At 39.9% G+C, this 23,614-nt stretch overlaps 1 protein-coding gene across 2 annotated transcripts in view; it reads right to left on the bottom strand.

Moving 5' to 3' along the window:
- CUNH10orf90 (chromosome unknown C10orf90 homolog) overlaps positions 1-23,614 on the bottom strand; it is a 241,488-nt gene that overhangs the window by 49,746 nt on the left and 168,128 nt on the right. The gene's annotated exons all lie outside the window — the stretch shown is intronic.

Raw genomic sequence — 23,614 nt, 5'->3', positions numbered from 1 at the left:
CCTTGAAAAATGTATCCCATCTTTTCTTTGATGACCAGGATACTGAAAGGTTTTTATTGGCTGGTGGAGTACTGCATTATGGTTCAGAAGGTCTATATTCCAGAAAAGTTTACTGGGAAGAAAATTTTTAAAAAGGTAATTTTATTTTCCTAATGACTTTTATTATTCACTTGTGATTATGTATGGCCAGGATAAAAAAGCACCTCTTGGATATAATAAAATCACGCTTAAAAATACAAATATACTTTTACAGTTACATGTAAAGGGAAAAGCAGTGATAAAATGTTAATATCACTCAAAATACAAATAATGCTGTGGGCCAAACTCAAAATGTCACTAAAAAGAGACATTGAAAATAAAGCTTTGTTCTGCTTTGTCTCATGGAAGTGTAGTAATTTCCAAATTTGGCAAAAGTTGCTCAGTATTCTATTGGCTTTAACATTCTAAATTTTCCGTGTACGATCATTTCATGGTTTGGGGCACTTTTCCCATTGCTTGAATTTCCAGGCATCTTTAAACACAGCCACACCACACCTCTATGCACCATTTGGCCCAGTGCTTGGGAACTTTCAGGCACATCAGTCTCTGCCTGGAGATGAAGGTTGTCCCCAGGGTCTGGTGAACACACAGAGGCCTGCACACTGTCACATATATTTGACAACGGTCAGTTAATGATTAGGACCTGTGCTAACCTTTACCATCACATCCCTTAGTTCAATGACTTATTTATCTCCAAATCTAGGCGTTAAGTCAACCCCTGCTTTCCTGCATTCTGCATGGAATCCATCTGCAAGCACTGATTTCTGCATAACTTAGACATTCCTCCAACCACACTATCTCCATCCCGACCTGTACCGCTCACCTGGAGAACCCTCTTGCTTTGTTGACTTTCCTGCTTCACCTGAGATCTTGAGGAAATGTAGGTCAGATTATGGTAATGCTCTACTGAGATCTCTCTCATGGCTTTTCCTCCCATCTAAAATAAATCACAAACTCCTCCCAGCGTGATCTGGCCTCTGCCCACCTCCATGAGCCCAGGCGGCCCCTCTCTGCCCCTCTGCTCTGCAGTCCCACTGGTCTTGGTCTCGTTGCTTGAATGTGCCAGCTTCATTCTTGTGCCAGGTAAGGAATTTTTTGCCAGCTGTTCCTTTGTCCTCTCTACTGTCACAAGACAGGTTCCTTCCAACATCTGCAGATCTTGGCCGAAATGTCACTCAGAGAAGCGTTCTCTGGCCACCCATCTAAAGGAGGCAACGAGTAGCCAACCCAATCACATCATCTGATTTCAGTGCTCTACACAAGCTCTTATCACCATTGAAATATATCACTGGGGACTCAATGTGTACTCTTAAGAAATAATGCAGAACAAGAGAAGAAAAAAAAGAAATATCTCACTGGGAAGCATCTATCTGTTGTCCATTTCCATCTATTTGATCACAAGCTCCATGACAGCAAGGACCTTGCTTTGGTCACTGCAGTGCCCAACGCCTAGATGACACAGGGCACTAAATAAACATTTGCCAAGTGACTTATATCATCATTTAACTCATGGCTCATGTCAAGTGACTCACATCATTTAACTGATGACTTCTCATGGGTTTCATTCAACCAAAAGAAAAATTGTTCTGAGACAGAGCCCACATCCCAATGGCAGAGGCATTTCTGCATTCTCTGGCCCTTCATTTATCTTGCACCATTCCCTCTGTGTCAGGAGGGTGCTGGCTGGGCCACAATATTGGCAGGTACCAGTGTTGGGTCTCAGAAAGCACCACCCTAAAATGAAGATCTCAGAAGCACGGTTTCTGATTTTCTCATTCCCTCCTCTCTCTCACCCTTCATTCTCCCCCAGGGCAGGTCACAGAAACTAGAATACCTCCTTCCCAGTTAGGCCACACAAACCAGAACTCCTTATCCCAAAGAACAGCCATAAAGCCTAAAACTATGATTCTAATCTTCTTCCCACCTTTGCGTAACAGCTTACCATAGAGAAATTAAGATCCTCATTCCAGAGGGGTTCTTACCCCATATCTAGGAGGAAGAAATGCTACAACAGAGAAGCCAAGAAGAGTCTAGACAGATGGTCCTTGCTAGGTTTCCCCAGTTTATTACCATTGGTGCATACTTTTTTTTTTTTTTTTTTTGTCCAATCACATTTTTACATTTGTCTCTGCTTTGCTGAACCTAAGCATAAAATCAGATGGCTTCCATGAAGCTTTGGGTCTTCATCTTGAAGACTCCTGTGTCATGTAAAACTAGGATTAAATAAATGTGCTATGCTTTTATCTTGATAATCTGCCTTTTGTTATGGGGTATCAGTCATGACTCTTATGACGGGGAGGGGAAAGGGATCACTCCATTTCTACCCCCGTACTATGACTCTACTGGGCTGAATGGGACAGGTGGCAGGATGCAAGGTTGAGTGCAGCACAGTCTAGTGAGCGATTGCCATAAGCAACAATGCAAATGTCCAGATTCCATCAGAACTATCTCACATGGCTCTCAAGGCCTGCCCTTTTCCACTCTGAAACTTGTATAAACTGAGTGGCAAACTTGACTAATTCCAATTTCACCTTCTTTCTCTGCACCTTGCTGTCACAGAAGCACAGGAGGGCAAGAAGTTAGACAAAAGCCAGATGTGCAGAAGAGTGGGAACGGAGAAGCTGAGAGCTCAATTGCATTGTCACTGAGCTCATTCACTCCCTAACTAGGTGGTAGTTGCCCCTATGACTTTTCTCTGGATTGAAATCACACATTTTCCATTTCTGACATGATCATCAGCCCAGCCATGTGAGGGCAATTTTCAAGAAGGAAGCAGCGGATCAGTTTCCCAGGTCACGCAGACCAGACACCGAGCCCTGGTGTGTCATTAGGGAAAACAAGGTGATCAGGCTTTCTCTGAGGTTAGAAGCGGGGTGTTCATTTCCTTGCAGGAAAAAAGAATCCAAGTTTCAGGAAATTTTCTCTGCTGGGAAAGGAGTTAAGGAACAAGTTCGGCTTGGGGACCCTTAATTTTAAGTTCTCTGCATTTGTGACCTCAGGTACTCTTGCTGAATAATATGCGACATTCAGATATTCAATGCATTTCTAAATAAAATTCCCTTCTAGAAGATATTGGGGGCTGAAATAACACAGTGCAAGATAGTTACACCGTGTGAATTATCTCTCCATGAAATTGTTAATAAATAAATCTTTACAAAAGATTTACAAAAGACAGCTCACCAGGTTGACAGCCTGTGGACAGGAGATTCTGAACCAGGAGGGAACAGAAAAGGAGTTGCACAAAGGCAAACCAAGAACATTTCACTCTTTGCAGGTGGAGCCTAAGTGAAATACACTGTTCCACACTTGGCATTCTGCTCTCTGCTCATCTTTTGACTTGTACTAATTTCTCATGGTTGAGGAACTAATTCAACTCAGCTGCAGAGACTCCAGGCTTTGTGCTTCAAGTTTCATAATGTAATTAAGGATTCACATCCAATTATATCCTGTGAAAAATCCTCTCTCAATCCTTTTCCTACTAATCCCAGACTCAATGCCTCATGTGCTGACTTAACCTATGCTCAGGAGAAAAGCAGAAAGCTCATTTGCAAGCACCAAGCTGAGCTTGAAATGATCGGTGACATTTTAGCCTAGTCAATGTTGTCTGAACATACATGGATGCCTTTGGTTTGTGGTTTGAGATCATAAGATGTATTCTTGTAATGTAATCCTTAAAAAGGGGGACTGCATCTTCAAACTACTACTTCAGCATTAGCTCTACAAGCATAGATTTAATAATACCAATCAGATGCAGGTATTGTCACTTCTCTCTTAGCAACCCTTCAGAGGCCCCAGAGTGAGGCCTGAAATCTTTGGTGTGGATAGCCTCACATGTTGGGTGCTAAACTTCTTTTCCAGTGCCATATTCTATTTGCAACCCATCAAGTTCATGGTGACCCAAGAACACGTTCTGTTTGTCATTCTCAAGACTCTGTGCATTTCTGTGTCTGCTGTGGGTTGCCTCCACCCTGGGATGTCCTTATCCTTCCCACTCATTGAAAATCAACCCCTGCCCGACCACCACCTAGCTCTGTAGGCTCAGCATCGGGTGTGGATATTCCATAGGCCTGACATTGACTCATTTTGCAAATGTGATTGCTGGCATAACTTCTCTCCTTCTCTCTTTCTCTCTCCCGTCCGTGTACATCTTGGGACAGAGAAAGTTATCCTTCTCTTCACTGTATCATAAAGTGCAGTAATTCATATGCCTTCCATACTTAACACAACTTCAAATGTATTATTTTTGCGTCCCACTTCTCTTTATGTATATGCCAATTCCCTCTAGATTCATCATTATTTTGAGTTGTCATGACTACCCTAATTCTCTCTAACAAAAAAAGTTAGAATAATAAAAATGTAAAGCACAAGTTCAAAATGATTTAGGGGCCCCTATACACTGACTCAAATGGTACAGGCTAACCACTGTGGTCCCTAGTGACATAAAAGAGTTAATACACAAACAACTCTGAAAAACCCTAACACTAAGGCCATTTCCAAAGTAAGAAATATATATAGCCAGTAAATGAAAAAGTTCTGCTTTATTTGTGAGTTGATATTAGACAATAATAAGATATTTTTCACCTATCAAATTAGTAAAGTGTAGAGATATATATACTCAATTCTAGGGAGACTGGAGGGAGACAGAAACTCCCTTACAGCACCAATGGAGCACACATCACCACAACACTTTTTAAGGCAATTAGTAATATAGAATCAAAAGCCTTAAAAATGTTCAAATCATTTACCTAACAATTCCTCTTCCAGGAATATAGCTTAAGAACATAAAGAGAGGTATAGCCAAGGTTTTACACATAAAGATATTCACTAGGTATTATGTATAATGGTGAAAAAATAGGAATCAAGTTAAATGCCCAACATTTGGAATATACTTTAAAAGTTCATATCATATGATCTGAATATTAGCTATTTCATATGTCTGCAAAGAACTTTTAATAACAGGAAAACAGGCCTTTCTAATTTGTGGCTTGATAAAAGCTGAACAGTATTAGAAAAAGCCTAACAACGTGAGCAAAAAAGAATCTTCAAGAATACACACCGTAAAATATACTGAAGTTCATGTTCCCACCAAATTCATAAGTTGAAGCCCTAATCCCGGGTGATATTATTAGGAGTTAGGGTTTTGGGAGGTAATCAGGTCATATGGGTGGAGCCCTTATAAACTGGATTAGTGACTTTATAAGAAGTCAGTGAGTTAGAGCTAGCTCACCTTCCACAACGTGAGGACACGACAAAAACTCAACAGTCTGCAACAGGAAGAGGGCCCTCACCAAAACCCAACCATGCTGGCACCCGGATCTTAGACTTCCAGCCTCCAGAACTGTGAGTAATAAATTTCACTTGTCTATAAGCCACCATGTCTATGGCACTGTGTTATAGCAGCATTACTAGACTAAGACATACCATTTGAGTCCACTTGTATAAATGGACTTTATGAAGTCCATTATTAAATGAAGGAGCATTCCATCTCTATGTATAGAAAATCTAATGCAATTATGACAATTAAACCCATTTTTGAATTTAATTTTTTTAAAAGAGCAAAAAAGTCCTAACTTTTTTTATGGATGGTCAACTTAACATTCTAGCGGGAAAAATAGATTTAGGAGATCTTTTATTACCTACAATATAGTGGGCGAGATATCACAAAAATCCTTATGCTACGAAGCAAATAAAAACCTTGGAAATAACTATAAATACATATTTAAAATATATGGCTCAGGTTGCAAGAAATTAAGGAAATACTTCAGGGGTCAAGAAGAAAACTGGAGAACAAACCTGTCTTGGGGACCACTGCTGATTTTCGGTACCCAATAGTTCTGAATTTAATGTCAAATAGAGGCCAGGGGACAAAACATGGGAACTGAGAATGTGGGAAGTCAGACTGAAAATCCCTGCATAAAGGCTCAATTCATAATCATAAGCTAGTCCCCTTTCAGACTTAGGGCCAAAAGTTCACACAACCTGCTTAGTGTGGACAACCACAAGCTGGAAATTTAGCAAGAAGTAAGCCCAGCTCAGGGAAGCATGGAAATTCCATCTGAAGGAACTTACTAACCCAGAAAATTGTCACAGATGAAGTCCCAATAAACATGAGCTCAGGATCATAGTAACCATATATATGGACCAGAAATCATAATATAAGAAACAACTACCATAAGCAAAAGTCAGTAGAGACACCAAACTGCAGAATCAGACACACGTATACCCCAGATAAAAAGTACATAAAAATATTAGTTTATGTCCTGTATTTTCACTTTAGAAGTAAAAAATACAGGATATAAACTAACTAATGTAGTTAAAGGCATAAAAGAATTAATTTGAGTTAGGAGCATGAGACTAAAAAGATTACCAGAGTGATTTCAAAAGAACTAAAAAGCACTTTTATGTTTTAAAAATGCATTAATTGAAGTTAAAACTCAGATGACTTTAGATACAAGTGAAACTAAAATTAGGAAGTAAACTATAAATTTAGAAATAAATTTAATGAATGCATCATAGAGACTCAAGAAATAGAAAATGGGAAAGACAGGTTAGGAGAAAGAAAATTAGAATGAGACCAGCCACAGTGGCTCATGCCTGTAATCCCAGCACTTTGGGAGGCTGAGGTGGGCAGATCACCTTAAGTCAGGAGTTCAAGACCAGCCTGGCCAACATGGTGAAACCCCATCTCTACTAAAAATACAAAAAATTAGCTGGGCATGCTGGCAGGTACTGTAATCCCAGTTACGTGGGAGGCTGAGGCAGGAGGATTGCTTGAACCTGGGAGGTGGAGGTTGCAGTGAGCCAAGACTGTGTGATTAAACACCAGCCTGGGCAACAAGAGTGAAACTGAATCTCAAAAAAAAAAAAAAAAAAGAAAGAAAGAAAGAAAGAAAAATAGAATGAGATACTATAAAATGAATCTAATCGGAATTCTGAAGGAGATAATGGAAATAAAGGAGAGGAAATAAATGGCTATGAATTTTCAAGAAGTAACAAAGACAAAAGCCATCAGATTCATGAAATATAAATCACTAAAAGAACCAAAAAGAAATCCACATTTAAACACATCATAATGAAGCATAACACCAAGCACAAAGGGAAGATCTCAAAAACAGCCAAAGATGCAGGAAGGTGTAATAATCAGACATGTAGCTGCCTTCTCCGTAGCAACAGTGGAAGTCAAAGGCGCTAGGATATTTTCAGAGGACTGATAGAAAATAATTGTCAACATAGACTAGTACCTTGTACAGTTTTCTAAGAATACAGTAAAACAAAGATGTTTTTAGGATTTCTACTTTCTCCCAAACCATCGGAAAGAATTTACCACCAAAAGTCCCTCCACTTTGATGTACCACCAAAAGGAGCATGTAAAATATATACTTTAGGAAGGTAAAAATTGATGAGATCTGTGTGCATAACAGAAAGAGCAGCAAAGGCAATGCTAAACATAAGGTAAATCTAAATATTGTATAATATAAAAGGAAAATTCAATTTTAAGAGTCAAAAAGCAAAACAAGATGGAACTAAAACATGTAATAGCAGTAGTATCTCTGAGGGGGTGAGGAGAAGTAAAGTATTCTAAGATTCTAAATTGCTTCAGACATAAGTAAAAATACTGATTAAATTTTGGCCGTGAAGAGTTCACATGTTATAATTTCTAAATTCACTATAATTAACTAAAATAATAGAATTAAAGAGTATAACTCCCAACTATCACAGACAAAAAGTGGAATGAGAAAAAAATTAATTTGATACAAGGAAAGATAAATAGAAAAAGAGGTAAGACAAGTAGAAAACCTAAATAGGATAGCAATAAATCAACACATATCAATTATCAAAATAAATGGTCTAAGTTTTCTACTTCAAGTAAACATATGATAACTAGCAATATTCTGCAAAACTGTAGTGACCATAATCTTGCCCTAATGGGTATTAAAGTTCATAATAAAGACATAATTTTGAAAAAGGTGGTATTTATGAATATATGCAGAAAATATTTTGTGATGAATAAAAAAACAATACCAAAATTAGAAGGGAATTATAGCTTCAAATTAGTATATGAAAATATACTAATTGGTATAAGCATTTGATCTAAGCTTGTTCTTTAAGAGGCTAAAAAAAAATAGAGGAACAAATGGAGGACAAAATAAATAGACAAATGGAAGTAAGAAAGCTAAAAGGAGAAATCAATATAAGAGAAAATTCACAATAGAGAAAATCAATAAAATAAAACCAACATCTTTGGGGAAAAAAATCAATAAAATGGACAAACCTGTAGCTGGACTGATAAGGGCAAAAGAAAAGACAAAATTACCACTATCAGGAATAGATCAGAGGACGTCACTGAAGATCTTAGGATAACAGGAAAATACTGTGAACAACTTTATGCCAATAATTTAAATAACTTTGATAAAATGGCAAATTCCTTGAAAGACACAAAAGATTGCCCAAACAGACTTTTATGAGATGGCAAACTCCTTGAAAGACACAAGTTGCCAAAACACTTAAGAAGTAGAAACCCCAACTGGTCATACAGCAAATAAATTGAATTTATAATTAAAACCTTTACCACAGAGAAAACTTCAGGCCAAGATGACCTCATGGGTGATTTTTATCAAACATTTATGGAAGAAATATTACCAATCCTTGAAAATCTCTTTCAGAAACAGAGAGAACACTTCCCAGTTCCTTTTATAAAGCTGATGCCTTTTTCCTGATACCAAAATCAAAAACATTTTTTAAAAGAAAACAACATACCAATATTCCTCACAAACATAAATGAAAAAAATCCCCCAAAACATTAGCAAATAGAATCCAGCAATGTATTTATTTTTTTAAAGTATAATGTGTCATGACCAAATAGTTACTCTGGAAATAGTTAATGCAACATATGAAAAATCAGTGCAGTTCCTCATATTTATAAAATGAAGAAAAATCCTATTATTATTCTACAGGTGCATAAAAAGCATTTGTCAGTATTCAACACCAATGGATAGAAAAAAGCTCTAATCAAATTAGAAATAGAAACAACAACAATTAAAAACACCCCAAACAACCTGAATAAAAAAATGGACCAATGACTTGAATAATGATTGCTTCAAAGAAAATATACAAATGGCCAAAAGAAACATGGAAAGATGTTCAGTTATTACTAGGAAATCACTAGGAAACTGCAAATCCAAACCACAATGAGATAACACTTCCCACCTATCAGGATGAATATTATCAGAAAAACAGAGCATGACGGGTGTTGGTGAGGATGAGGAGAAATTAGAACCCTTGTGCATTGCTGATAAGAATGCAAAATGTGTTTCCACTATGGAAAAGACAATTACTGTTCCTCAAAATATCAAAAGTAGAATTTTCATATGCTCCAGTAATTCTACTTTGGGGCACACACACTAAAGAATTAAAAACAGGAACTTAAAGATGTATTTGTACATCTCTTGTGCATAGTATTAATAACATTATTCACAATAGCCCAAAGATGGTAGCAACCCAAGTGTCTATCAACAGATGAATGGGTAAACAAAATGTGGTATATACATACATAGAAGATTAGCCCCTTGATACATATACATACATACAATCGGAGGCTAAAGAGGGGAGTATATGCCACATAGCTCTGTGTGTATATATATACACATATAATTAGAATATACACATACAGTTAAAATACAATTAGAATATCAGCTTTAACAGAAAGGGAATTCTGACACATGCAACAGCATAAATGAATCTTAAGGACTTTATGTTAAGTGAAATAAACCAGTCACAAAAGAACAGATATTGTACAATTTCACTTATATGACATACCTAGAGCAGTGAGATTGACAGAGAGAAAGCAGAGTGGTAGTGGCTTCCAGGGAACGGGAAGTCAGAGTTTAACAGGTATAGTGTTTAATGGGTATACGAGTGGTGGCTTCCAGGGAACGGGGAGTCAGTGTTTAACAGGTGTAGTGTTTAATGGGTATACGAGTGGTGGCCTCCAGGGAACGGGGAGTCAGTGTTTAACAGGTATATAGTGTTTAATGGGTATATGAGTGGTGGCTTCCAGGGAATGGGTATATAGTGTTTAATGGGTATATGAGTGATGGCTTCCAGGGAAGGGGTATACAGTGTTTAATGGGTAGATGGAATTTACAAGATGAAAAGAGTTCTGGAGATGGATGGCAATAATGCTTGCAAAACGATATGAATGTACTTAATGCCACAGAATTGTATACTTAAAAGTCGTTAAAATGGTAAAATATATATATATATATATATATATATATATCAAAATTTAAATAGAGAAGAAAAAATTAGGCATAAAAGGAAATTCCCCCAACCTGGCAAATTCTCTCTACGTAGATATAGAGAGAATGTATATATCTCTATTTTTGAAAACCCCCACCACTAACAAGGGATAAAGGTGAGGGTGCTCTCTCCCATCACTTCTACTCAGCATTGTACGAAAGCCTTACCTACAGCAGTAAGGCAAGAATAAGATAGAAGTCATCAACATAGGAAAAAATGTGCAAAAAATTATTCTCATATATTATTATTACATGGAAAATCCTAAGAAATCTACAAAAACACTACTAAGTGCATCTAGCAAAGTTGCAGGATTCAATCATGATATATCTCCATTTAAAAAATCTGGATCTGTCATTTATACTAGCATTCAGAATATAAAATAGGTAAGGATAAATTTTGCAAAATATGTAAATGATCTCTATAATGAAAACTACGAGTCTGCTGATAGAAATTAAAGATTCATGCAATGACATAGAAGAATTTCAAAAGCATTAGCCTGAGTGAAAGAAATCATATACAAAGAGTATGTTCAATTTGTTTCAATTTATAGATTCTAGAATAGTGACAGAAAGATCAGTGTTTTCCCAGGGCTGGGGGTGAAGGAAGATTTAACACAAAAACATTAAACCTTTTTAAGGCAACAGAAGTCATCTATATCTAATTGTGGTTAGTTACACAGATATACACATAAAGTGTGTGCACTTTAATGTAAGTATATTATGCCTCCAAATAGCCAATTTGAAAAGAAAAAAACAAAAAACAGAGTACAGAACCAGGTCTTTTTTTAAATATAAAATTAAAATTTGGAAAAAGTATGATGGCAGCCGGAGTCTCTCACTCCCTAACTCCTGCAATAATGAGATACGTGAAATGTTAACCATTCACACTTAGGAGTTATCTGAAAGATTCCTTATCTTTCAAATCCACAGAGGAAAACAGAGGAGCTTTTGTGATTCACACAATATTCAAGTTGCATGAGAATTTCTAGAAGGAAACAGTTGAATAAGTCAGGGAAATTCTTGTATAAACAAGATATAAGCCAGAATTTATATGATTGGCATTTCCAGCCAGTAGAAAAATAACGAATTATCTCATCAATGGTCTGTGGACAATTGGCAAACCATTTAGGAAAAGCAGATTCCGTGTTACTGGATGAAAAGTCAAAAAGAGTGACAACAACAAAAAAAGCAGATTCCAAACTTACACTGTACAGGAAATATATCCAGAAGGACTACAGATTTAAATAAAAGTATCAGAGAGGCATGCAGGTTACAGAAGTCCTTTCTAAGCCTGTCTGTGAAAAGACACAAAGAGAAAGATGAAGAAGATAAGAAATCTGAATGTGAAAAATTACCAGAAAACAGATAGGATGCCTAAATGCAAGGTGGCATCCTGGATTGGATCCTGCAACAGAAAAAGGGCATCAGGAACAAAACTGATGGAATCCGAATAAAGTCTGTAGTTTAGATAACAGTACTGTACCAATATTAATTGCTCGGTTTATATCAGTTGTTCTCCTTCGGTACCAATTTTGCTCCCTAGGGAATATTTGCCAGTGCCTGGAGACATTTTTGGTTGTGTACTAGTGGGAGAAGGGGAGACACTACCAGCATCTAATGATAGAGGCCAGGGATGTTGTCAAACACCCTTCAGTGCAAAGGACGTCTGCCCACAATGAAGATTTATCTGGCCACAATGTCAATAGCACCCAGGTCAAGATGCTCTGTCTTAGAGAGATGCATTGTGGTTATGTAAGATGTAAAGTAAGAGGAAGCTCAGAGAAGGATGTATGTATGGGAATACTTTACACTGTCTCTATGACTCTTGTTAATCTAAAATTACTTAGAAATTCAAAGTTTTAAAAATTACCATAGATAACATTAAAAAGTAAAATGCAAATGGTTATTTTTAGCATAAATACAAATGCAAAATATGAGAACTCTGAAGAAACTGAAGAAAACAAGTGATCTACAAAAGACGAAATACGGATGCACAACAAACATATGAGATACATTCAACATCTTTCTGAAAAGATGCAAATTAATAAATCATAAGCATCATTTATTGAGTTTTTTTAATGGCAATATCCAATACCTGTGCATGCTTAAGAAAGCTCGTATGTATGTCTAGATACTGCAACTTGGAGTGTTATTTGAAAATCTAGATTAAAAAGTCTTAAATTTGTTCCTTGACCAGAAGTTCTAGGAATCTGGCTTAAGAAAATCACATAAAACGCTCACACTTTCCTCTAAAGACATTTATCAACACATTGCTATAAAAATGTAAAATGGAAACAACCTATTTAACAATAAGGTTTTTAAAAAGCAGTTTAAATAAATCTATACAATGGAAGCCCAGGTCCGTTAAATTACTAGGAAGTCTGTGGGACAGGTACTGGAACTTAAAAATCCGTTGTTGAGGAAAAGAAGCCTTTGAAAATAGTATAGATTTTGTATAAACCCCTATTTTTGTTAAAAAAAAAAAAAAGGAAATGAAACAAAATATAAAGAAAAAGAAAAGTTTGTTGCATTTATGAGCGATTCCAAGTAATCTGTCTGGGATGATCTACTGAAATGTTAACTGTGATGTTTTCTCTGGGCAGTAGGATTATGGCTGATTTTCCATTTTCCTCTTTTGCTTATTTATATTTTAAGTTTTATAATAAACATGTTTTACTTTTTTCTTCTTCTTTTTTTTTTTTTTTGAGACAGAGTCTTGCTCTGTCACCTAGGCTGGAGTGCAGTGGCATGATCTTGGCTTACTGCAACCTCTGCCTCCCAGGTTCACGTGATTCACCTGCCTGAGCCTCCCGAGTAGCTGGGATTACAGGTGCCCGCCACCACACTTAAGTTCTGTATTTTTAGTAGAGACAGAGTTTTGCCATGTTGTCCAGGCTGGTCTCGAACTCCTGACTTCATGTCATCTGCCCACCTCGGCCTCCCAAAGTGCTGGGATTACAGGATTGAGCAACCATGCCCGGCCGTGTTTCACTTTTTCAGTAAGAAAAAATGAAGCATTAGAAAAGCGAAGGAACTGAAGAAGGAAATGATTCCATTTAAATTCCTTTCTAAGCAACATTTCAGTGAACAATGCTAGACCTGGAAAGAAACTACAGTTACCAGCCGCACCAACAGCCGCAGTGGGCTTTGAGTCCACGAAGTTCACGAGGGTTTTGACACAGTGAATTCCACCAGCATAAATTCTCTCTGACGTCTAGCATGCTACATCTTCCAAATAGACAACTCTGTGACATTCGATGCATTTTATGGGCCCCCCCCCCCCCAGCTCCACCAGCTGGGGTCTGATGCTCTACTGCTTGCAGCTCCTTTGGCTATAATTTCTGAACTGCAGTGGTTCACTTGCTCTTACATGCACAGGATATTTATGAAGGTGCAGGAGAGGATGCCAGAGAAACTCAGAGTCATTTGTTCACTATCTACAGAGGTCATCGGATCAAAAATGTTTAAATATGACCCACCCATATACAAAAATGGATAAGCCTGTATTTTCTTAAAACACCAGAGCCATTCATCTGCTGAATATACACCAAAGACTTTCATATCCCACCTGAGGAGTAGATTTTAAGTAAAACTACGTAAGTTTCCCTTTACTTCAGCAAACTTATATATTTATAAATGGGAAAGATAAGACAAAGCCAGGAGTGAGTTTTGCACATCAAATATCACCACGAAAGCTCATATGTTTGCAAGAGATGCATCTCTAAGTTCACTCTGAATTTTAACACACAACGAAGCACACATTTGTTGTTCCATAGGTCAAATGCTCTGAGAAAGAAAAACTAGACTTGCTCAGAGGATGTACGCCTCTGGAAAAAAAGAGAGAATTGAGAATTTCTTTCTTGTGGGACCCACATAAATAGCATTGTCTAATGTGAATGAGACACAGGCTCAGTGCAGGCTCTGGCACCACACACAAAAGCTCACAGGAAACAAGCAAGACACACCATGATGCAGTCCTTGCATGCAAATAATTCACTCAGTTGAGGAAATGGTTAAGCAAAATCGAATTTCTGTAGCTTTTTAACTTCTGATTCTACAGGCAACAACCATCTGATGGACCGGTTTATATACTCCTCATCTGTCTGTGACTTTTGCTGTTCCTACAGGGCATTTGTTTTAAGAATTGGATTAGGTAAGAGTAGGCATTTGAGGAACAACTTCTAATTCTAAGTGACAGAGGTTGTGTTCCCTGCAAAGAGAACACCTGTCCTGTGCACCTGCCCTTCAAGCTCTCACAGGAACCTTAACCTTGAAGAATCTGCCCATTACCCATGAATAGCAGAGAATCAAGATACACTATAGAATGGACCTCCTATACCCCAAACAGAGCTCTTAACCAGGGATGCACTGACTGAGACATGTTCATTGCAGCATGTGATGAGTGTGTTTTGGTCACGTGCAGTGGTCACGCCTGTAATCTCTGTAATTTGGGAGGCTGAGACGGTAGATCACTTGAAGCCAGGAGTTCGAGTGTGTTTTGAGAAAGTGCCACCCATGTCTGATGCACCTCTCTGGTTAAGAACATCTTTTTCACACTCTCTGATGAAAGCCTCTGTACCGCCTAAGCTCCATAGAATGCCCCAAACATAGACTGTGCAGTACTTTATTTGCAGTAATGCCTTCATGGGGCTATGACCCAACAAGGGAAACAGAAGAACATCTGATAGCAATATGAAAAATACTTCTGCATTTAACAACAAACTACTTTGACAACATAGTTTGGGATGAACTTATGGGCTGGCTCTACCATCTTTATTTATTTCTTGTTCGCCAAAGTTAGCCATTATTGATGAAAAGAAAATCACATTTTATAGAATGATATGGGCTTTGCTTTAAGATTATTAGGAAAAGAGCAAAACCTCACCAAGTCAAAGGAATTAAACGTGCCATCTATTTCCCACTTTTTTTTTTTTTTTTTTTTTTTTTTTGCTCTATTTTCCAGGGTCATCTGTATCTAGAATACTTTTCCTTACAGAACTCGTCATGCTACTACCACTGCCTTTTTCCAAGATCCCTTCTAAATTGACTTCCTGCAGACAGCTTGGGTGATTCTGAAGACTAATGATAATTACAGAATGGTTCGAGTCCCCACTATGAGCCCAACTGCTCAGCGCTCTTCACGTAAATTACCTTGTAAAGGGCAGGCAAGAAACTGATGGAGTATCAATGGAGCCTCAGATGGGCCTCATTCCCAAGCCCATGCTGCTTCTGATAGGTTACCCTGATACTCACTGTTACTCATGTATAGATGGTTGCTCTGCAGTGTCCTAATTTAAAAGATCAGCCCATTACCTCATCAGCCAGCTTCAGGCTTTGAATCCATTTCTCTTAATCTATTCCTGGCAAACCTGAGTAAATAGCCCATTACTAATGACTCTTTCCCAAACACTGCAGGGACACACCCTATTTGTAAAACTGAAAGAGTTATTCAGAAAAAAGAAAAAAAAAGCCATTTTCTCCATAAAGCTAGCTGGGATGGCTGAAATGAGCAACTTTTAGGTACCATATGGACTCTTGGGAATGATCTGGAAACCATGTTTATGATTATGAAGAAAATGACACAATCTCATCAAGACTTACCAAGAGATAGATAAAACATTCTTACAAACCTTCAAAATATTTTTGCAACATGCCTCATATATTTTCTCTTCTCTAACATTAAATTTAAATTTGACCATATGAAGGATAATAAAGTTGTTCCTTGACAATACTCGATTATTTTTTTTTTTTTTTGAGATGGAGTCTCGCTCTGTCACCCAGGCTGGAGTACAGTGACACGATCTGAGCTCACTGCAACTTCTGCCTCCTACGATTAAGTGATTCTCCTTCCTCAGCCTCCCAAGTAGCTTGGATTACAGGCACCTGACACCACGCCTGGCTAATTTTTGTATTTTCAGTTGAGACAGGGTTTCACCGTGTTGGCCAGGATGGTCTTGAACTCCTGACCTCAAGTGATCTGCCTGGCTCGGCCTCTCAAAGTGCTGGGATTACAGGCGTGAGCCAATGCGCCCAGCTGTATCTGATTATTCTTATTGAGTTCCTGGAGGGAAACAATATTTTGAAACATTTCTCCCACCACCCTCCACTTCAATTTAAAACCAAGTGGGGATATTACTTGAAAACGGTTTAAGATGAATTTATCGGCTGGCTCTGCCATCTTTAGTTATTTCTTGTTCGCCAAAGTTAGCTGTTTTCACTTTACTTTTCACAGCCTACCTCTTGGACATGAATCATACATGGCTCCTCACCCTTTCCTTGCCAGAGAGGTTTTGAATGTGGGGATGGGGAGAGGTAGTTTGAAGAAAAAGGAAACACACCGAGCACTTAAGGGGCCCTGACATAAGCATGGGCTTTGTTGGGTCATCAGCACAACCTGTCCTCCACCCAGCCCACAGGTCCAGGGCACCCACTCTGAGAGCCATTGCTCCATGGCCCTCTACTGTGTAAGATGAGGTCAATGCCGACGACTCCGAGTTGAATCCTGCCCTCCAGGAATGTGCAGTGTGCAAGAAGAACAATGACCCCTATGAAATAACAAATGCATCACATTCAAAGACTGCTACCTGCATAGCAAGGGGACCAGGTCTGAGTTTTGTGTCAGCATCACAGAACTGGAGGACAGCCCAGTGTCTGGTACCACGGCCGACACGATCAATGTCAGGTGAGCGAGGGGAGGTTGTCTGAGTGCCAGCAGGAGGTGCCAGGGCCTTGCCCACTGAGTCACAACGAGCGGCACAGGAGCACCTGTTCTTGCTGTTGATGGGAAAAGTGGCAGGCAAGCTGGAGGCCAAGGTTGAATCACAGTGGGCACCTGCTCTCTTATGAGACAGGAAGAGAGTCAGAGCAAGACGGGACGGCATTGGTCAGAAAAGGTGGAGAGTAAACAGTGCAGCTGAGGCTGACAGCTTTTCCCTTTGACTCTGAGCATCGCTTCTTCACCACATTCTAAGAATCAATCTGAGACACAGGCTTGTCTGACAGCTCCTGTGGCAGAAAACCATAGGCCCCAAAACGTGTAAATCAACAAACAAGGAGAGAAGAATTCACAAGATAACCTTGCCGACCTCTCTTATTCCACAGATGGAAAAAAACAGAGACCTTGCAGGCAAGTGACCTGCCCAAAGTCAGCCAGAGGGCCCGTCCTGGAGCAGGGGGTCACACGCTTCTTCGGGAAAGAGCTAAATAGTAAAAATGTTAGGCTTTGTGGGCCATAAGGTCTCTGTCCCAACGATTCAACTCTGCTGTTGCAGTGTGAAAGCAGCCACAGAACAATGCATAAACTGGCATGGCTGTGTTTCCATATAACTATTTACAAAAACAGGCAGCAGGCTGGACTTGGCCTCCCGGTGGTTGGCTTATATCTGCTGCAGAGCTGTTGCTAAATACTGGGCCGGGTTTTCGTCCATTCATCAGCTGATTCTCTGGCTTATCTTGCTGTTAACAATGAAACAAAACATAAAAACTCATTCTGCTCAATTCTTCTGGCTTCCCTAAAGGTAAGAAAAGACCATCATAAGATCGTTTACCTTGTTCTCAACCATGCGCCCACTTTGTAGTTGTGGTGTGAATGTCTGCCAGCCACCAGCAGAAAAGCTTTGCATCTAGTGGGGAAGCTCTGCAGGGTAGAGGCGGCCTCAGGAAACCTCAAGGAGGTTAGGCGCACCTGCAGTCACTTGGAATCAGCATGGGACTGCCAAACCACCTGATCCATAGTGAACCTTGTAGCCCCAGAATCTGACCACTTCTCAATACCGTCACCACTGCCACCCTGGTTCAAGTCACTGCTCCCACTCCTGGACAATTGTCCAATATATATTTGCTGAATGAACAGACATCAAGATTGAGCAGAATTCTGCACCATCCTCCTCATACAGGTGCTAAGGCCTATAGTTACCACCACCCCACTGCCTCAAGTCTAGCCCAGCAAGATCCTTGACTTGTTTCAGAGCTTTATGGGATCATGGAGTGGAAAACACAGACTGAATGGCAGAATGGCCAGCTGTGATGGACCCTGTATTGCACTGCTCGGATCTCCCTTTAGGAAAGACGAGCTTCCTCCTCTAGCTACTGCAGTCCTGTAGGAAGAGTGCTCTTGGCAATCCACCCTGTAGGAATTGGCTGACTAAAGAGAGCTGTCTCGCCCAAGGTCAGATTTCCCTAAGTGGTTGGCAGAGGCCTTCCTTATGACTGCACCACAGAACACCTTATCCCTCTGCCCAGTCCTGCTTCCCTTTGTGGATGTCGTATCCAAGAATGCTCACCAGTAAATGCCCTGCCTGTTCATCTCCACCTCAGACTCTGACTTCTAGAGAATCCAACATGCAACACCGGGGAACAGAGTAAAGTTTATCTTGGGGGATGGATTTATTTGAAAACTAGACTACAAGTCAGTAAATTACAGACTGCAGGCCAAATCTGGCCCACTGCTTGTTAGTGTAAATAAAGTTTTATTGGCAACAGCCACACTTATGTATTTAGACATTGTCAATGGCTGATTTTGCGGTACAACAGCAAGTTGCCTCCTGCTGTGCCCTTCTCAGTGAGAGCCCCAGGCAGAGCAGGTAAGATGATGGTGACTCAGTGGTAGGCCCCATCTCCACTGCACTATCAAAGGTAGTATCTGAAGACTGTTGAGTAGTTAGTTGAGTAGCTGCTACAGAAACCATATGGCCTGCAAAGCCAAACATATATTTTCAGCTGGGCCTTTCACAAAAAAGGGAAAAAGAAAAGGTTGCTCACCCCAATTCTAGATCATTAAAAAAATCACATTTGTAAAATATCTTCTGTTCCCTTTAGTAAAAAGTCCTCATGGGGTGAGAGTGTGAGTCTACTGCAGGCTTCTCCCCTATGGTAGGCTTGGCTTGTATGTACATGGTTTGTTATCTGCCCTTGAGTGGTGTAAGCTTTGCATTTAGTGGTGAAGATCTGCAGGATAGAGGCATCAGCCTCAGGAAACCTGGAGGGGGTTAGGCCTCATCATTAACGTGGCAGACCATACCATCTAAGTGCAAGTAGGCACTCATTTGGAGAACTGGCAGGGATTTCTGCCTTCCAGCCATCCACATCTTTATTCACTAGTGATGCTAAACTCCACTGAGGACATCTCAGACCAATGCCACCAAAGCCTGTGCACTGGCTGTGGGAGTTGTAAGACAAGTACACAGCTCCAGCACCATGAAACGCGAACGCAAATAGCTGTGGACAGTGCATTCACTAGTCTCTTCTTCAGGAGCATCTACCATCGTTGGAAGATTTTGCTCCCTCTACTTGGATATCTCAGGAATGGGGAAAAGCTTCAGATTTAAGCCACAGATGCACATAAAACTGGCAGTAAGAAATGTGTCTAAGTCAGTAGTGAGTCAGGCATGCACATCCGCTGAGGTGGGAACCATTCGGATCAACATTGTGTAGTTCACAGACCACCACAAATAACTGGATTTCAGGCTGAGAAGGATTTCTGAGCCAATACATTTTAACTGCATCAAATGATACGGCTTATTACATTTTATCACAAATTAACTTGGAGTTCACTCTCCTAATAATCTACTGGGGTATCTGGCAACCAAATACTAGTATTACTCCAGATGTGCATAAGCAGTCTTCAGATATCACCTTTGATAGTGGCAGTGGAGGTGGGGCCAGCCATTGAGTCTCCACCATCTTAACTGCTCTGCCTGAGGCTGTCACTGAGAACTGAACAGCAGGAGACAAGTACACACCTCTAGAACCAGTTGGCCACGTGGACTTGAGCAAATCATTTAATCTTCAAGCCTCCTTTTGTGTTGTCTGAAAAATAAGTGAACTCTCTTTGTAGATGGTTGAATGATTCAAAATAATGGATGCAGCCAGGGCCTGGTGCCTAGGATTTCTACAACATATGCTGTGGTTATGAATAAGATCATGATAATGATGAAGATGATGATGGTGATGATGACAAGAATGGGGATTAAATTTTATGATAGATGCGGGGATTTGTACAATGCCTACCTACATGGTGTTATCCAAATGCTTACCCACAATAGAGATGCAAAGATAAATATACGGGGACCAAGGAGATGAGCAAAGAGAGAACCAATTCCTGAACCTTCAGCGCCTGAAAGGGGAGCAGGTGCCCACGTGTCTTTTGGAATGCCACGTCTCAGTAGACACAGCTATTTGAATTGCATGATGTGCTTGTGTTTCATTTTTCCTAATCTTATCTTTTGGGTGCATATCCTGGAGGCTTATTCATGAATACAATTTGTAGAACTTTCTGTCCAATGACCTAACGACTAGAACTAAAATTGCCTTGCCTCTGTTTGTAGAATCTCCCAGGTTGCACCCACCAAGCAGCTGAATGTCAATAAGCCAATCAACAGAAGATCCTGCTCATGAGGTATTTTGGAATCCTTCAGATAAAAAGCATCAGAGTCAGTAACTATGAAGTATGAAGACTGCTAATAGCATGTGTAACCACGGGAGGCTGTCAAGAATGTCTCAGATAGGATTCCAGTTTCAGACGGGAAAATATAAACAGTTCCTCTGAGTTTTAATGAGTGCTGCTGCAGTCTGAATGCACTTGCATTAAGGCTAAAAGGTTTTGTCAGGACTGAAGGTCAGCAAGCTCACCCTCGAAACATCGTGCCGACTGTGTGAGGACAGCCTGTGGTCGTTAGAGTCAATGAGCTGTGCTGGTAAATTTCAGGCCAGAATTCTATAGCATGGACAGATGTGCCTTCTCGTCACCTGAGAAGAAATACGGTCCACTGGAAATTAGTTTCTGAGTGAGAGAGCACACAGCCAGGGCGCACGTGTAGGTGAGAGTGTACATTTGCAGGCATCCGCAGCAAGTGCCCCACTGTGTGCACCAGGGATCTGGGGCTTTGGACTTTGCAGCTGAAGGGCCCAGAGTCACATGGAGCCTCTTTTCTTTGCAGAGCCCACCTTGGGCAAACAGAGCTGAAATTTTTTAAGATTGATGAGATCTCGATAAACACCCAATCTTCCCCCTGCGCTAGTTACCCAGATGAGGAGCTCAGAGAGTGTCATGTTAACAGAGCAACAACTGTACAAAAAGGCGCTCCAAATGTGCTACATATACACCACGGACTACTACCGAGCCATTAGAAGGAATGAAATCATGTCTTTTGTGCAACTTGGTTGAAGCTGGAGGCTATTATTCTAAGTGAAGTAGCATAGGAGTGGAGAGCCAAAAACCGAATGTTCTCATAAGTGGGAGCTAAACCAGGAGTACACAAAGGCATGCAGAGTGATGTGATGGACTTTAGAGACTCAGGAAGGGGAGGGGAAGAGGTGGGTCTAGGAATTAAAAAAATAACTGTAAGGCCGGTCGCCTCGCCGGGAGCTCGGACATGCCCACCCCCCTCACACAGCCTAGCCCTCCCTTAAAGAACCCTGCCAAAATGCAAAAGAAGTCTTGTAAATCTACCCAATAGCATTCAAGTCTTAGCTACCCAATAGCAGTTGGGTCTTGTTAATCTACCCAATAGCAGTCGAGTCTTGTAAATCTACCCAATAGCATTCAAACCCTGCCTACCTGCCAATAGCAAGCTTGCCTGCTTCCTATAAAACCCCACAACTGAGAGGAGTCCGTGCGACTTCTCTGGCCCCTCCTGTCAGACCGCAGAACCTCGCCTGGGAGCTGAATAAATTTGCATTGGATCTTCTTGTGCTGGCCTCAGTTTCTTCTTTTTAAACTCGGCAAGAACCCAAGAACCCTTACAATAACCACATTAGGTGCAATGTATACTACCTGGGTGATGGGTGCACTGAAATCTCAGAATTCACCACTGTATTATTCATCCATGGAACCAAAACCCACTTGTACCCCCAAAGCTACTGAAACTTTAAAAAAGGTATTTAAGACTCCTCTGGTCTCTGGTCTCTGTGAGTATCTCTTTCCTCAAGTGATAGAATGAAGCCCCATGGCTTAGAGCCACTCAAACGCTCCACATGTGAATCTTTGGGATATGTGCTTTTTCTGGGGGATGTTGGCCCATAGGATGTAGAATGAATTCATACTATTTGCTTAAGATAATCTCTTGCCAAGTAGTCATTTCACAAAATCACAATCAAAAAATCTCTGCACAACCAAAGCCAAAAAGTAAGTTGGGGGAATTTTCCAGACTCTTGCTGCCCTCCTCTGAGATGAGTGTTTGAGATCTGGCTCTCATTATTAATGAAAAGCCTTTGGTGAAAAGTACTATAAATCCAATTATTTCACACCAGGAAACGTGGTTCAGAAATGAGGATGTGCTTTAACTGAGATAGCATATGAAAATGCAGTGGTATATTTCTGGAATCTTCATCAATAAGGAAGATGAAGCACTTAGCCTGAGCAATCTCTTTAAATACTAAAGTGGGATTTATCTTTGGAACACTGATAGCTGCTTATGTTGTCCTTCTCGTAATGAGTCTGTAAGACATCATTTCAATGGTTTAATCAATCTGAAAGCCATGTCAAAATTGCTTTAAAAATCTCTGGGCATTCAATATATATACACTTGTTAAAAGTAATTACATCATTTAACATTTCTATACACATTATTACTTTAAATGTTTTACAGCAATTTTTATTAATAAAGCTTAAATGAACAAAAATTGTACCATAAAATTATTATGCATATTCTGCATTTTCAATTGTATACTAATATCTTTAACTATTTTTTTTCCAAATAGAAAGTAATTCACAAACCAGAGCCTCTCACAGAAAGTAAAGTTGAAAATCAGAAATTTACACAAAGAAAGAAATCTGGCCTCTCTCCTCCAAAAAAGGCCTGCTTTCCTCTTTTGATTTCCCAAAAAACGTGAAGAATCCTCAGAGCAGCCCACCTTGGGAATTCTACCTGGCCCTGGAAATGGCAGAAACAGCAACAAATACTGGCCGAGATGTCCCAGAAGACACAACCAGGGGGACAGAAGGTTGCTGCTGCTATTTGGCACAGAGTCCCTGACTTGCCTAATTTAGAAAGGTCCTATAATTACTAAACACACACACACACACACCCCACACTCCATTGTGAAGCTTTTGGTCTAGTTTTTATATCAATGAGGCTAACGTGAAAAGTAAAAAGTGCAGAATTCTGGACACTTCCAAATACACAGATGTTTGGCAAGAGAGAGCTGAGACATCTGGGGGTGAATGGCATTTCCTTCTTCTCACCCTCTCTTGGAACGCAATTTGGGCACATTGTAAATTAACTTCCTTTGGAGGCCATCATTTCCTTCTCATTACATATGATCTGGAACTATTGGAA

Source organism: Aotus nancymaae, unplaced genomic scaffold (genome assembly GCF_030222135.1).
Source record: "Aotus nancymaae isolate 86718 unplaced genomic scaffold, 86718_ANA_hifiasm-v0.15.2.pri h1tg000010l, whole genome shotgun sequence".
Classification (NCBI taxonomy): Eukaryota; Metazoa; Chordata; class Mammalia; order Primates; family Aotidae; genus Aotus; species Aotus nancymaae.
Note: the sequence above shows the minus strand (reverse complement) of the source record. Positions and strands in the feature narration are given on the sequence as shown.